Below are 15,978 nucleotides of genomic sequence, written 5' to 3' on the forward strand. Positions count from 1 at the left end.
GTCTCCATAGTAAAAATTACTAAAATATATAAAATAAAAGAAACCAGTATCAGTGCATATAATTAGTTAATTATAAACGAGTAAAAAAACGCTTCCAAAATAAGAAAAATGGATTATGGGAAGAAAAAGCATAAGAACATGGCGTCCCGAAAAAAAAACAAAAATTATAGAAAAAGAAAGACAAGTCGCCATTTTAATTATGCAAAAATCAAAAATAGGAAGCATATAACTACAAATGACCGTCAGATCGGATCATTAGTAATAACAAAAAAGGATAGATTTAAACAAAAGGTTAACTAAGGGAAAGTGATGCTATTCACAGAAGATAAATATTCCATATAAATTCTAGCGTAATCACTATAGTAATAACCAAAGAACAAAAATCTTAAACTTATAAAAAACCTTCATCGCACAGTAGTAGAAGGTTTATTTTGAAGAAAAAAAACCAGAGAGAAAAAAAATTGGTGCTGAAAGCACCAAACACAGACTAAGAGAGGGTGTCTGTATCAGATGGGAAATTATCATCCAAAAAGCTTCGAGCGGTAGTTGTAGAATGAAAGACACGACAATTTCCATCGGGAAGAGAGATTCTGAGTCGTGCAGGATACAGTAGTGCCGGTTTGAGATTTTTTTGATAGCATTCCGACATTAAAGGTTTAAAAGTCAGTCGTTCCTTCATCACTTTGGGACTGTAGTCTTGAACTATCCTGAAGGAATGCTGACGATACTTGATCATCCCTTGTCGACGAGCGATCTGGAGAAGTTGTTCTTTAACATTAACGTAATGGAAACGAAGAATAACTGGTCTGGGTTTGGAAACAGCCGCTGCCGACTTTACCCATGGTATACGATGGGCGCGGTCGAGTAATGGAGGATCGTTGGGAAAAACTGAACCGAACGAATCCTTTAAAAGTTGAGCAAAGAATATTACAGGATCCCCAACCTCAACGTCCTCGGGTAAGCCAATTAAACGTAAATTTTGTCTTCTCGATCGATTCTCAAGATCAATAACTTTGGATTTAAGTTGTTGGAGCTGTTTAGTAGTCGAAGCTAGATTCTTCTCTAAGATCTCAACTTTTGTATCCGTCTTCTGAGATTTAGTATCCAGCTCAGAAATTTTTGCATCGTGTTTTTGAACATCAGCATTCAGGAATTTCAAAGATTCCGTGATTGATTTTAAAGCTTCATTGAGGCTTTGACGATGTTGTTCAAATTGAGCAGTTAAACTTTCAGATAATTTTATCCGATGCTGCTCAAACATTTCCTCCAAACACTTCACCATAACTTCATAAGTTAATTCTGTTGGTTTAGAGTCACCTTTCTTCTTTCCTCCGTTCCCATCAGCGTCTTTCCCATCTTTGGTTTTAGATCTCGTACTCATTTCTTTAAGCTCAAAAGTTGCGATTGACAAAAGGAAGTCAATTAATCGGTAATTCAGAGAGATAAAGTAAGTCTTCTGGTGTACTTAAAGTTGATTAGATCAAGGAGATCATAGGTTAAAAAGGATAACGGGAATGGAGCGAAGCCAGAGAGACGACCTCACTCCATGAGCGCTCCCTGCGGAATCTCCCTTCTTGGTTTCCTTTTGTAAGGTTTTAAAAACTTCCCAATCCTCTCTCTTCCCACTAATTTTTGCTTCCTTGTATACCCTCTCTTTTGCGTTAACTTTGGCTTTGACTTCTCTTGTCAACCACGGTTGCATCTTTTTTCCACTCGAAAATTTCTTCTTTTTTGGAATATACCTGTCTTGCACATTCCTCATTTCTCGCATAAACTCCAGCCACTGCTGCTCTGCTGTCTTTCCCGCCAGTGTCCCTTTCCAGTCAACTTTGGCCAGTTCCTCTCTCATGCCACTGTAATTTCCTTTACTCCACTGAAATACCGACACATCAGATTTCGGTTTCTCTTTTTCTAATTTCACAGTGAACTCAATCATGTTATGATCACTGCCTCCTAAGGGTTCCTTCACCTCAATCTCTCCAATCACATCTGGTTCATTACACAATACCCAATCCAGTACAGCCAATCCCCTAGTAGGCTCAACAACAAGCTGTTCTAAAAAGCCATCTCGCAGACATTCTACAAATTCTCTCTCTTGAGATCCAGTGCTGACCTGATTTTCCCAATCTACTCGCATGTTAAAATCCCCCACAATTATCATAAAACTGCCCTTCTGACAAGCCTTTTCTATTTCCAGTTGTAATTTGTAGTCCACATCCCTGCAGCTGTTTGGAGGCCTGTATATAACTGCCATCAGGGTCCTTTTCCCCCTGCTATTTCTTAGCTCAACCCATAAAGATTCTGCACCTTCCGATCCTATATCACCTCTTTCTAATGATTTAATATCATTTCTTACCAATAAAGCCACGCCTCCCCCTCTGCCTACCTTCCTATCCTTCCAATATACCGTGTATCCTTGGACGTTCAGCTCCCAGAGACATGCATCTTTTAGCCAGGTCTCAGTGATGGCCACAATATCATACCTGCCAATCTGTAGCTGTACAACAGGATCATCAATAGAAGACTATTGCCAGACAGTTTCCAACTAGAGTTAGTGATGTGTACTTGCATGGCCGTTAGAAACAACACAGAGCTTCAAGCGAACAGTTTTCAAATAGCGTTAGTTGCAGGTGTTTGTGTTCAAAAATCAGTGATTTCTGACTCTGATGAGAAATAGCAGTAAGACAATTCAGAATGGTTTTCCTCAGTGATTTCAAGCATTCCAGCTTGGACATGTGGAGAAGAGGCGGAGGACAAGCTTGCTTGTGGTTAGCCTTTACAATGCCTCCTGAGATGGTGATGTGCCTCTCATGTGAGATGTGGCAGTCTTGGGGGAACGCCCCTATTCCGCAGAGTCACATCTGCCATTAGTGCATACGGCTGGATGATCTGGAAGACCGTGTAAGGAATTTGGAGCAGCACCTGGATGACCTTCCACTCATAAGGGAGAATGAGGCAGTCATAGATGAGAGCTACAGGCAGGTAGTCACACTTAGGCTGCCAGAAGCAGGTCATTGGGTGACAGTCAGAGCGGGGAAAGCGAAGGTGAGCAGACAGGTAGTGCAGAGCACCCATGTAGCCATTCCCCTGAATAATAAGTTTACCATCCTGGATACTGTTGGTGGGAACGACCGACCAGGTGTGAGCCACGGTGGCAGGGCCTCTGGCACTGAGTCTGACCCGGTGGTGCAGAAGGGTGGGACGGAGAAGAGGAGAGCTGTCGTCATTGGAGATTCTATAGTCAGGGGAGCAGACAGGAGATTTTGTGGATGAGAAGGACACTCGCGTGGTTTGTTGCCTCCCGGGTGCCAGGGTCCAGGATGTCTCTGACCGGGTGCACGACGTCCTGGTACGAGAGGGAAAGCAACCAGAAGTCGTGGTACATGTAGGGACCAACGACATAGGCAGGAAGAGGGATGAGGTCCTGAAGTATGAGTTTCAGGAACTAGGCAGAAGGCTGAAGAACAGGACCTCAAGGGTGGCGTTCTCAGGATTGCTGCCAGTGCTACGTAACAGTGATGGTAAGAATTGGAGGAGATGGCAGTTGAACGCATGGTTGAGGAGTTGGTGCAAGGAGCAGGGTTTTAGATTTTTGGACCATTGGGATCTCTTCTGGGGAAGGTGGGACCTGTATAGATTGGATGGCTTGCACCTGAACTCAAGGGGGAGCAATATCCTTGCAGGAAGGTTTGCTAGCATGGTTCGGGAGCGTTTAAACTAATTTGCAAGGGGGATGGGACCCAGAGCGATACAGCAGTGAAAGAAGTGCATGGAGTAAAGCCAGATCTAACATACAGAGAGGCTTTGAGAAAAGAGAAGCAGAATAAACGGTGTAAAGACAGTAAGGTAGAAGGGCTGAAGTGTGTGTACCTCAATGCAAGAAGCATCAGGAACAAAGGTGATGAACTGAGAGCTTGGATACATACGTGGAATTATGATGTAGTGGCCATTACAGAGACTTGGCTGGCACCAGGGCAGGAATGGATTCTCAATATTCCTGGATTTCAGTGCTTTAAAAGGGATAGAGATGGTGGAAAAAGGGGAGGAGGGGTGGCATTACTGTTCAAGGATACTATTACAGCTACAGAAAGGGTGGGTAATGTAGCAGGAACCTCTTTTAAGTCAGTATGGGTGGAAGTCAGGAACAGGAAGGGAGCAGTTACTCTATTGGGGGTATTCTATAGGCCCCCTGGTAGAGATACAGAGGAGCAGATTGGGAGGCAGATTTTGGAAAGGTGCAAAAATAACAGGGTTGTTATCATGGGTGACTTTAACTTCCCTAATATTGATTGGCACCTGATTAGTTCCAAGGGTTTAGATGGGGCAGAGTTTGTTAAGTGTGTCCAGGACGGATTCCTGTCACAGTATGTGCACAGGCCAACTAGGGGGAATGTCATACTAGATCTAGTATTAGGTAACGAACCGGGTCAGGTCACAGCTCTCTCAGTGGGTGAGCATCTGGGGGACAGTGACCACCGCTCCCTGGCCTTTAGCATTATCATGGAAAAGGATAGAATCAGTGAGGACAGGAAAATTTTTAATTGGGGAAGGGCAAATTATAGGCTATAAGGCTAGAACTTGCAGGTGTGAATTGGGATGATGTTTTTGCAGGGATATGTACTATCGACATGTAGTCGATGTTTAGAGATCTCCTGCAGGATGTTAGGGATAAATTTGTCCCGGTAAGAAAAATAAAGAATGGTAGGGTGAAGGAACCATGGGTGACAAGTGAGGTGGAAAATCTAGTCAGGTGGAAGAAGACAGCATACGTGAGGTTTAGGAAGCAAGGATCAGATGGGTCTATTGAGGAATATAGGGAAGCAAGAAAGGAGCTCAAGAAAGGGCAGAGAAGAGCAAGAATGGGGCATGAGAAGGCCTTGGCAAGTAGGGTAAAGGAAAACTCCAAGGTATTCTTCAATTATGTGAAAAAAAAAGGATGACAGGAGTGAAGGTAGGACGGATTAGAGATAAAGGTGGGAAGATGTGCCTGGAGGCTGTGAAAGTGAGCGAGGTCCTCAATGAATACTTCTCTTTGGTATTCACCAATGAGAGGGAACTTGATGGTGAGGACAATATGAGTGAGGTTGATGTTCTGGAGCTTGTTGATATTAAGGGAGAGGAGGTGTTGGAGTTGTTAAAATACATTAGGAAGGATAATTCCCCGGGGCCTGACGGAATATTCCCCAGGGTGCTGCACGAGGCGAGGGAAGAGATTGCTGAGCCTCTGGCTAGGATCTTTATGTCCTCGTTGTCCACGGGAATTGTACCGGAGGATTGGAGGGAGGCGAATGTTGTCCCCTAATTCAAAAAAGGTAGTAGGGATAGTCCGGGTAATTACAGAGCAGTGAGCCTTACGTCTGTGGTGGGAAAGCTGTTGGAAAAGCTTCTTAGAGATAGGACCTCTGGGCATTTAGAGAATCATGGTCTGATCAGGAGCAGTCAGCATGGCTTTGTGAAGGGCAGATCATGTCTAACAGGCCTGATAAGAGTTCTTTGAGGCGGTGACCAGGCATATAGATGAGGGTAGTGCAGTGGATGTGATCTATATGGATTTTAGTAAGGTATTTGACAAGGTTCCACATGGTAGGCTTATTCAGAAAGTCAGAAGGCATGGGATCCAGGGAAGTTTGGCCAGGTGGATTCAGAATTGGCTTGCCTGCAGAAGGCAGAGGGTCGTGGTGGAGGGAGTACATTCAGATTGGAGGATTGTGACTAGTGGTGTCCCACAAGGATCTGCTTTGGGACCCCTACTTTTCGTGATTTTTATTAACGACCTGGATGTGGGGGTAGAAGGGTGGGTTGGCAAGTTTGCAGATGACACAAAGGTTGGTGGTGTTGTAGATAGGGTAGAGGATTGTCAAAGATTGCAGAGAGACATTGATAGGATGCAGAAATGGGCTGAGAAGTGGCAGACGGAGTTCAACCCGGAGAAGTCTGAGGTGGTACACTTTGGAAGGACAAACTCCAAGGCAGAGTACAAAGTAAATGCAGGATACTTGGTAGTGTGGAGGAGCAGAGGGATCTGGGGGTACATGTCCACAGATCCCTGAAAGTTGCCTCACAGGTGGATAGGGTAGTTAAGAAAGCTTATGGGGTGTTAGCTTTCATAAGTCAAGGGATAGAGTTTAAGAGTCGCGATGTAATAATGCAGCTCTATAAAAGTCTGGTTAGATCCCACTTGGAGTACTGTGTCCAGTTCTGGTCACCTCACTATAGGAAGGATGTGGAAGCATTGGAAAGGGTACAGAGGAGATTTACCAGGATGCTGCCTGGTTTAGAGAGTATACATTGTGATCAGAGATTAAGGGAGCTAGGGCTTTACTCTTTGGAGAGAAAGAGGATGAGAGGAGACATGATAGAGGTGTACAAGATAATAAGAAGAATAGATAGACTGGATAGCCAGCGCCTCTTCCCCAGGGCACCACTGCTCAATACAAGAGGACATGGCTTTAAGGTAAGGGGTGGGAAGCTCAAAGGGGATATCAGAGGAAGGTTTTTTACTCAGAGAGTGGTTGGTGCGTGGAATGCACTGCCTCAGTCAGTAGTGGAGGCAGATACAATAGTGAAGTTTAAGAGACTACTAGACAGGTATATGGAGGAATTTAAGGTGAGGGGTTATATGGGAGGCAGGGTTTGAGGGTCGGCACAACATTGTGGGCTGAAGGGCCTGTACTGTGCTGTAGTATTCTATGTTCTAAGTTCTATGCCAGAAATAGCCACAAGTGAAAACGGAACAATTTCACTCTTTCAACAAGTTAGAAACTATGAAGAATTTCAAGGTATCGACAATGATCTTGAATGTTACAATGAGATGAAGATTTGCAGGATGCAGTCGTCAAAAGCATTGTATGAAGGCTGTTCACCAGGTGCCGGCGCTGAATTTGATCATTTACAATCAAAGAAATGTGATGCTGATGAATTCCTCTGTTGATAACTATTAAGAACTAATACACAGTTTATAGTACTGCAGCTTAACTGGGCCAAAATGTACTTGTCCCAATTAACCACAATCTACTATATATAATCCACTATAGACCAAAATGTACTTGTCCCAATTAACCACAATCTACTATATATAATCCACTATAGACCAAATGGAACAATGCTCCTCTGAACCAAGGTGCACAATACAGTACCTATAACTCACATACAATACAGTAATATTACCACAAATAGATAAAAATAATAAATATATTCCAGAAGACTGACATTTAGAACATAAGGTTCATTTACAACACAAGCAAACAAAAACAATTTAACATCACTGGCACTTCATAAATGACGTGACCCGGGTGGTGGTAGGGAGTTCAATAGTCTCACAGATTGGGAGAAGAAGTGTTTCCCATCTAGCAGTCCATGACAATAGACAATAGACAGTAGGTGCAGGAGTAGGCCATTTGGCCCTTCGAGCCAGCACCGCCATTCACTGTGATCATGGCTGATCATCCACAATCAGAATCCAGTTCCTGCCTTAGCCCCATAACTTTTGATTCCACTATCGTTAAGAGCTCCATCCATCTCTTTCTTGAAAGCATCCAGAGACTTGGCCTCCACTGCCTTCTGAGGCAGAGCATTCCATATAACCACCACTCTCTGGGTGAAAAAGTTTTTCCTCAGCTCCGTTCTAAATGGCCTACCCCTTATTTTTAAACTGTTGCCCCTGGTTCTGGACTCACCCATCAGCGGGAACATGCTTCCTGCCTCCAGCGTGTCCAACCCCTGAATAATCTTATATGTTTCAATCAGATCCCCTCTCATCCTTCTAAATTGCAGAATATACAAGCCCAGTCGCTCCAATCTTTCAACATATGACAGTCCCGCCATCCCAGGAATTAACCTTGTGAACCTATGCTGCACTCCCTCAATAGCAAGAATGTCCCTCCTCAAATTTGGTGACCAAATGCTATGGTACCTCCTGCCTGGTGGTAAGGGGTCTCAAGGAGATTGTAGGACAGATGGGAGAGATGGTTGACATTGCTAAGGGTCATGTACATTGCACTCCAGATAACTATCTCGATGGGTGGAAGAGAGTCCTTGATGATCCTCTAAACCATCTTCATAATCCTTTGTAGGGTCTTGCAGTTAAATGCTTTACTATTTCCCATATCGGATGATTATGCATCTGGTCAGGACACTTTCAATGGTGCTCATGTAAATCTATGCCTTGCATAACTGTAAACCCAATAGCATGCAAAAATCTTAGGCACATATACATAGCGAGTGTGCCTAAGACTTTTACACAGCACTGTATTTGTCAATGTGAAGCAGAGAGCGAGTTTGCATATCTGCAGAAGCAAAGGATGTTGGGAATGGTGAGGGGCGGGTAGCAGAGGAGCAGTGCCAGGGACAGGGGGTGGTGCAAGTGCAGACACACCCAACCCTGAGACACCAGGCAATGTCATTTGATTCCAAACATTTGGTTTTATTGATCATTACAGAATGTCTCTCTGATGCTTCCCACTCCCTCCCCTCCCCCTTCCCCTTTTCCCAACCATGCCTCGCCCCTCCTTGCCCCCTTCCCACTCTCAGTCCACAATAGAGACCCATATCAGAATCAGGTTTACCATCACTCCCATCATGAAATTTGTAATACATAAAATTACTAGCGAACTGTGCAGAAGTATTAGGCACCCTATAGATGTGCCTAAGACTTCTACCAGTACTATACCTCTATTATCTCATCTCAGCCTTCATTGCTGCAAGGAAAACAAGCCTACTCTGTCTAATCTCTGCAATCTGGGTAAAATCTTTGTCATGGTTTCTCTGTGTCTTCTCTACTTAACCACGTTCTTCCAAGAGTGCACAAGCATGTGAACTGCACATGAGCCTAACCATTATTTACAACTGTAACTTAACACCTCAATTCTTATAGTCAGCACCTTAGCTGATATACACCATGCACTTTCCTCAGCAGCCTGTCAACCTGTGTTTGCAAGTGAACCTTCGACCCTTGAACCTTTATGTGATTGCTGGAAATCCTAACTAAATATGGTCTAGAAATACTCAGCATCTGTATCTGCGCGAAAGAAATGAAAACAGGAAATGCTCTAAGTAATTCTATGGAAATGGGCGATCTGGAAGACCATGTTATGAATCTGGAGCAGCAGCTGGATGACCTTCGACTCGTAAGGGAGAATGAGGCAGTCATAGATGAGAGCTACAGGCAGGTAGTCACACCTAGGCTGCCAGAAGCAGGTCGTTGGGTGACAGTCAGAGACAGGAAAGCGAAGGCGAGTAGACAGGTAGTGCAGAGCACCCATGTAGCCATTCCCCTGAATAATAAGTTTACTGTCCTGGATACTGTTGGCGGGGAGCCACGGTGGCAGGGCCTCCGGCACTGAGTCTGACCCTGTGGTGCAGAAGGGTGGGACGGAGAAGAGGAGAGCTGTCGTCATTGGAGATTCTATAGTCAGGGGAGTAGACAGGAGATTTTGTGGACGTGAGAAGGACACCCGCATGGTTTGCTGCCTCCCGGGTGCCAGGGTCCGGGATGTCTCTGACTGGGTGCACGACATCCTGGTACGAGAGGGAAAGCAACCAGAAGTTGTGATACACGTTGGCACCAACGACATAGGCAGGAAGAGGGATGAGATCCTGAAGTGTGAGTTTGGGGAACTAGGCAGAAGGCTGAAGAACAGGACCTCAAGGGTGGTGTTCTCAGGATTGCTGCCAGTGCTACGTGACAGAGATGGTAAGAATTGGAGGAGATGGCAGTTGAATGCGTGGCTGAGGAGCTGTTGCAGGGGGCAGGGTTTCAGATTTTTGGATCATTGAGATCTCTTCTGGGGAAGGTGGGACCTGTACAGTTTGGGTGGGTTGCACCTGCACACGAGGGGGAGCAATATCCTTGCAGGTAGGTTTGCTAGTGTGGTTCGGGAGGGCTTAAACTAATTTGCAAGGGGGATGGGACCCAGAGCGATAGAGCGGTTAAAGAAGTACATGGAGTAAAGCCAGATCTAACATATAGAGAGGCTTTGAGGAAAGAGAAAAAGAATAAAGGGTGTAAAGGTAGTAAGGTAGAAGGGGTAAATTGCATGTACTTCAATGCAAGAAGCATCAGGAACAAAGGTGATGAACTGAGAGCTTGGATACATACATGGAATTATGATGTAGTGGTTATTACAGAGACTTGGCTGGCACCAGGGCAGGAATGGATTCTCAATATTCCTAGATTTCAGTGCTTTAAAAGGGATGGGGAGGGGAGGAGGGGCGGCATTACTAGTCAGGGATACTATCACAGGTACAGAAAGGGGGGGGGGTAATGTAGCAGAATCCTCTTTTGAGTCAGTATGGGTGGAAGTCAGGAACAGGAAGGGAGCAGTTACTCTATTGGGAGTATTCTATCGGCCCCCTGGTAGCAGCAGAGATACTGAGGAGCAGATTGGGATGCAGATTTTGGAAAGGTGCAAAAATAACAGGGTTGTTATCATGGGTGACTTTAACTTCCCTAATATTGATTGCCACCTGACTAGTTCCAAGGGTTTAGATGGGGCAGAGTTTGTTAAGTGTGTCCAGGACGGATTCCGTCACAGTATGTGGACAGGCCGACCCGGGGGAATGCCATACTAGATCTAGTATTAGGTAACGAACCGGGTCAGGTCACAGATCTCTCAGTGGGTGAGCATCCGGGAGACAGACCGGTCCCTGGCCTTTAGCATTATCATGGAAAAGGATAGAATCAGAGGGGACAAGAAAATTTTTAATTGGGGAAGGGGAAATTATGAGGCTATAAGGCTAGAACTTGCGGGTGTGAATTGGGATGATGTTTTTGCAGGGAAATGTACTATGGACATGTGGTCAATGTTTAGAGATCTCTTGCAGGATGTTAGGGATAAATTTGTTCGGGTGAGGAAGATAAAGAATGGTAGAGTGAAGGAACCATGGGTGACAAGTGAAGTGGAAAATCTGGTCAGGTGGAAGAAGGCAGCATACATGAGGTTTCGGAAGCAAGGATCAGATGGGTCTATTGAGGAATATAGGGTAGCAAGAAAGGAGCTTAAGAAGGAGCTGAGAAGAGCAAGAAGGGGGCATGAGAAGGCAAGTAGGGTAAAGGAAAACATTCTTCAATTATGTGAAGAACAAAAGGATGACAGGAGTAAAGATGGGACCGATTAGAGATAAGTGTGGGAAGATGTGCCTGGAGGCTGTGGAAGTGAGTGAGGTCCTCAATGAATGCTTCTCTTTGGTATTCACCAATGAGAGGGAACTTGATGACGCTGAGGACAATATGAGTAAGGTTGATGTTCTGGAGCATGTTGATATTAAGGGAGAGTTGTTAAAATACATTAGGACAGATAAGTCCCCGAGGCCTGATGGAATATTCCCCAGGCTGTTCCACGAGGTGAGGGAAGAGACTGCTGAGCCTCTGGCTAGGATCTTTATGTCCTTGTTGTCCACGGGAATTGTACCGGAGGATTGGAGGGAGGCAAATCTTGTCCCCTTGTTCGAAAACAGGTAGTAGGGATAGTCCGGGTAACTATAGACCAGAGAGCCTTATGTCTGTGGTGGGAAAGCTGTTGGAAAAGATTCTTAGAGATAGGATCTATGAGCATTTAGAGAATCATGGTCTGATCAGGGACAGTCAGCATGGCTTTGTGAAGGGTAGATCGTGTCTAACAAGCCTGATAGAGTTCTTTGAAGAGGTGACCAGGCACATAGATGAAGGTAGTGCAGTGGATGTGATCTACATGGATTTTAGTAAGGCATTTGACAAGGTTCCACACAGTAGGCTTATTCAGAAAGTCAGAAGGCATGGGATTCAGGGAAGTTTGGCCAGGTGGATTCAGAATTGGCTTGCCTGCAGAAGGCAGAGGGTCGTGGTGGAGGGAGTACATTCGGATTGGAGGGTTGTGACTAGTGGTGTCCCACAAGGATCAGTTCTGGGACCTCTACTTTTCATGATTTTTATTAACGACCTGAATGTGGGGGTAGAAGGGTGGGTTGGCAAGTTTGCAGATGACACAAAGGTTGGTGGTGTTGTAGATAGTGTACAGGATTGTTGAAGGTTGCAGAGAGACATTGATAGGATGCAGAAGTGGGCTGAAAAGTGGCAGATAGAATTCAACTCGGTGAAGTCTGAGGTGGTACACTTTGGAAGGACAAACTCCAAGGCAGAGTAGAAAGTAAATGGCAGGATACTTGGTAGTGTGGAGGAGCAGAGGGATCTGGGGGTACATGTCCACAAATCCCTGAAAGTTGCCTCACAGGTAGATAGGGTAGGTAAGAAAGCTTATGGGGTATTAGCTTTCATAAATTGAGGGATAGAGCTTAAGAGTCACGATGTAATGATGCAGCTCTATAAAACTCTGGTTAGGCCACACTTGGAGTACTGTGTCCAGTTCTGGTCGCCTCACTATAGGAAGGATGTGGAAGCATTGGAAAGGGTACAGAGGAGATTTACCAGGATGCTGCTTGGTTTAGAGAGTATGGATTATGATCAGAGATTAAGGGAGTTAGGGCTCTACTCTTTGGAGAGGAGGAGGATGAGAGGAGACATGATAGAGGTATACAAGATATTAAGAGAAATAGATAGAGTGGCTAGACAGCGCCTCTTCCCCAGGGCACCACTGCTCAATACAAGAGGATATGGCTTTAAGGTAAGGGGTGGGAAGTTCAAGGTGGATATTAGAGGAAGGTTTTTTACTCAGAGAGTGGTTGGTACGTGGGATGTACTGCCCGAGTCAGTGGTGGAGACAGATACAGTAGTGAAATTTAAGAGACTACTAGACAGGTATATGGAGGAATTTATGGTGGGGGGGTTATATGGGAGGCAGGGTTTGAGGGTTGGCACAACATTGTGGGCCGAAGGGCCTGTACTGTGCTGTACTATTCTATGTCTATGTCTATGTAATTAGACCAGGTAGCACATGTGGAAAATGCTATAACTGCTGAGTGTTTCTGAAATTTTCTCAGATTTCCAGCACCTAAAAATTTTAAAAAGTCAGCAAGAAATTTTAAAATTTTAAAAACAGTAAGAAAACACTCATGTTTTCTCATTCTAGCACATTACAGCACAGAAACATGCTCTTTGGCCCAAAGTACTGCATCAAATTGGGCAAATTAATAATTAAATGCATAACTAAACTAACCCCTTGTACTGTACTTGCACAATGTCTAAATCTTTCTATTCCCTGCTGTCCAAGAAGTTCTTGAACACTTCTATCACATTTGCCTCCCCCAAACAGGGTAGAAATGCATCTCTACCAAAGGAGGTGTAAAGGTGTTCCTTCCCTTGCTAGCCCTGCAGTCACCCTTGATATGAACTCTCCCCTGTAGTGATTACCCTTTATTCTGCATTGTTTTTATCCTAATTCAATGCACTGTATTTACCCACATAAAAATAGGGGACAAGCTCTCTTCTACAATCACCCTGAGTGCCGGTGCCCCACAAGGCTGTGTACTCAGCCCCCTGCTGTACCCACTGTACACCCATGATTGTGTAGCCAAGTTTCCATCAAACTCAATATACAAGCTTGCTGATGACACCACAATTGTAGGCTGTATCTCAGGTAATGATGAGTTTAAGTACAGAGAGGAAATTAAGAACCTGGTGGCATGGTGCGAAGACAATAACCTATCCCTCAATGTCATCAAGACGAAGGAATTGGTTGTTGACTTCAGGAGGAGTAGTGGACCGCATGACCCAATTTACATCGGCGGTGCACAATTGGAACAGGTCAAAAGCTTTAAGTTCCTTGGGGTCAATATCACAAATGGCCTGACTTGGTCCAACCAAGCAGAGTCCACTGCCAAGAAGGCCCACCAGCACCTTTACTTCCTGAGAAAGCTAAGGAAATTTGGCCTGTCCCCTAAAACCCTCACTAATTTTTATAGATGTACCGTAAAAAGCATTCTTCTAGGGTGCATCACAACCTGGTATGGAAGTTGTCCTGTCCAAGACCGGAGGAAGCTGCAGAAGATTATGAACACAGCCCAGCACATCACACAAACCAATCTTCCGTCCATGGACTCACTTTACACCGCATGCTGTCGGAGCAGTGCTGCCAGGGTAATCAACGACATGACCCACCCAGCCAACATACTTTTCGTCCCTCTTCCCTCCAGGAGAAGGCTCAGGAGGTTGAACACTCATACAGCCAGATTTGGGAACAGCTTCTTTCCAACTGTGATAAGACTGCTGAACGGATCCTGACCCAGATCTGGGCCGTACCCTCCAAATATCTGGACCTTCCTCTGGGTTTTTTTGCACTACCTTACTTTCCGTTTTCTATTTTCTATTTATGATTTATAATTTAAAATTTTAATATTTACTATCGATTTATACTCCAGGGAGTGCAAGGCACCGAATCAAATATCGCTGTGATGATTGTACACTCTAGTATTAATTGTTTGGCGACAATAAAGTATAAAGTACATGAACAGCATGCAAGCTTGGATAGGGACATGGGTGGTAGCGTTATGGCTATGGTTCAGGCACAGATCGATGGGAGTAGACTATTTAAACGGTTTGGCACAAACTAGATGAACCAAAGGTCATGTTTCTGTGCTGCAGTTTTCAATAACTCTGACAAGTTTTTCACTGTTTCACTGTTATGTGACAATCGTTAACCAACGCCAATATATCAAAGATTTCCTCAAACTTTTGCTAGTTTTTTATTAGCTGCACTGTATTTCCACTGTAGCTGTCACACTTTATTCTGCATTGCTATTATTTTACCATGTTCTATCCCAATGCACTGTGCAATGATCTGTATGAACCATATGCCAGACAAGCTTTTCACTGTATCTTGGTACATGTGACAGTACACCTATTACCTACTCCGAAAGCTACTCTACCTTCATTAATTGCCTTGGTGAACAAAACCCCACCATCTGAGGTGAGGAACTTGCAGAAGTGAAGAACTCCCCCCACCGGTCACCACTGCTCACCCCGCCAAGAGGCCGTCTCCACCTGCAGCGGACGGCAACAGATCTCGCAGGGCAATGTCCGATCCCAAACACGGAAGAATCAGAGACGGAACGAGGTGGAGTAAAGACGCTGCTCCTTACCCCAGAACGGAGACACCAAGCGGAGCAACAGATAACACACGCCCGCCGTGCAACTATCACTCTCCCGAGTCCCGGACCCAGCTCCTAGCCCCGCCCCCAAGGCGCATGCGCCCTGACGGAACCCGATGGTTCAGGCCCGCCCCTGAGTGACACGTCACTGGTGAGGGAAAGGGAGAGAGGTAACGTCAACCGCTTGGGTTTCTAGCGTCGGCAGATTCCCTCTTGTTTGTCAACTGCAATTTTTCAGCTGACAGAGTAAGCAAATCCAAATATTTATATGGCTATCACAAATTTGCAATGGAGAGGATTCTTCCTATAATAGGTAGTGTAAGATCAGCAGGCACAGCCTTAGAATAAGACCACAAGATATTGGAGCACGATTAGTCCATTTGGCCCGTCGAGTCTGCTCCGCCATTTCATCACGGCTGATCCAATTTTCCTCTCAGCCCCAATTTCCTGCCTACCCCCCACCCCCATATCCCTTCATACCCTGACCAATTAAGAATATAGTAACAGACATCCCACCCAGCAAAAACTCATTTCAGGGAGGCAGGGGCGGCGCTAAGGTGGTGCTAGGTGGGACTATAGCCCCAGCAGAAATTGCAATAGCCCCACCATAGCACCACCAAGAAATTAACTGCAGCTGCTAGGTGGGGCTATAGCCCCAGCAGAAATTGCAATAGCCCCACCATAGCACCACCAAGAAATTAACTGCAGCTGCTTTGCTTTCTCTGTATAGTTTTGAATACAGCTTGTTTCTCCAGTTGATCTAGTGAAACAGCGCCCCCAATTACCATAGCACCCACGCAGCAATAAAGTTATAAACTCTGTCAGATCCACTCTACACTTCTGCTTATTCGTTCGTTGTCAATGTCTTGCCGTTGCTGTCCTCAGATCAGTTAAGCTTATCTAAGATCACTTCAGGTGGTAATGTCACTCACTTTCATTCATGCGAGAGATTGATAGTAT

The 15,978-nt window shown here is 45.0% G+C and overlaps 1 protein-coding gene across 8 annotated transcripts in view; it reads right to left on the minus strand.

Moving 5' to 3' along the window:
• Positions 1-15,099, minus strand: part of amacr (alpha-methylacyl-CoA racemase) — a 94,768-nt gene extending 79,669 nt beyond the window's left edge. For 2 of the 8 annotated variants that reach the window (XM_072252278.1, XM_072252280.1), the window contains exon 1: positions 14,890-15,089. The gene's annotated coding sequence lies outside the window, so the exon portion shown is untranslated. Of the gene's footprint in view, positions 1-14,796; positions 14,870-14,889 lie in introns of those variants that run through there. The other 6 variants (XM_072252284.1, XM_072252282.1, XM_072252281.1 and 3 more) reach the window with 5 other exon arrangements.
• Between the last annotated feature and the right edge of the window lie 879 nt (positions 15,100-15,978).

Source organism: Mobula birostris, chromosome 3, assembly GCF_030028105.1.
Source record: "Mobula birostris isolate sMobBir1 chromosome 3, sMobBir1.hap1, whole genome shotgun sequence".
Taxonomy (NCBI): domain Eukaryota; kingdom Metazoa; phylum Chordata; class Chondrichthyes; order Myliobatiformes; family Myliobatidae; genus Mobula; species Mobula birostris.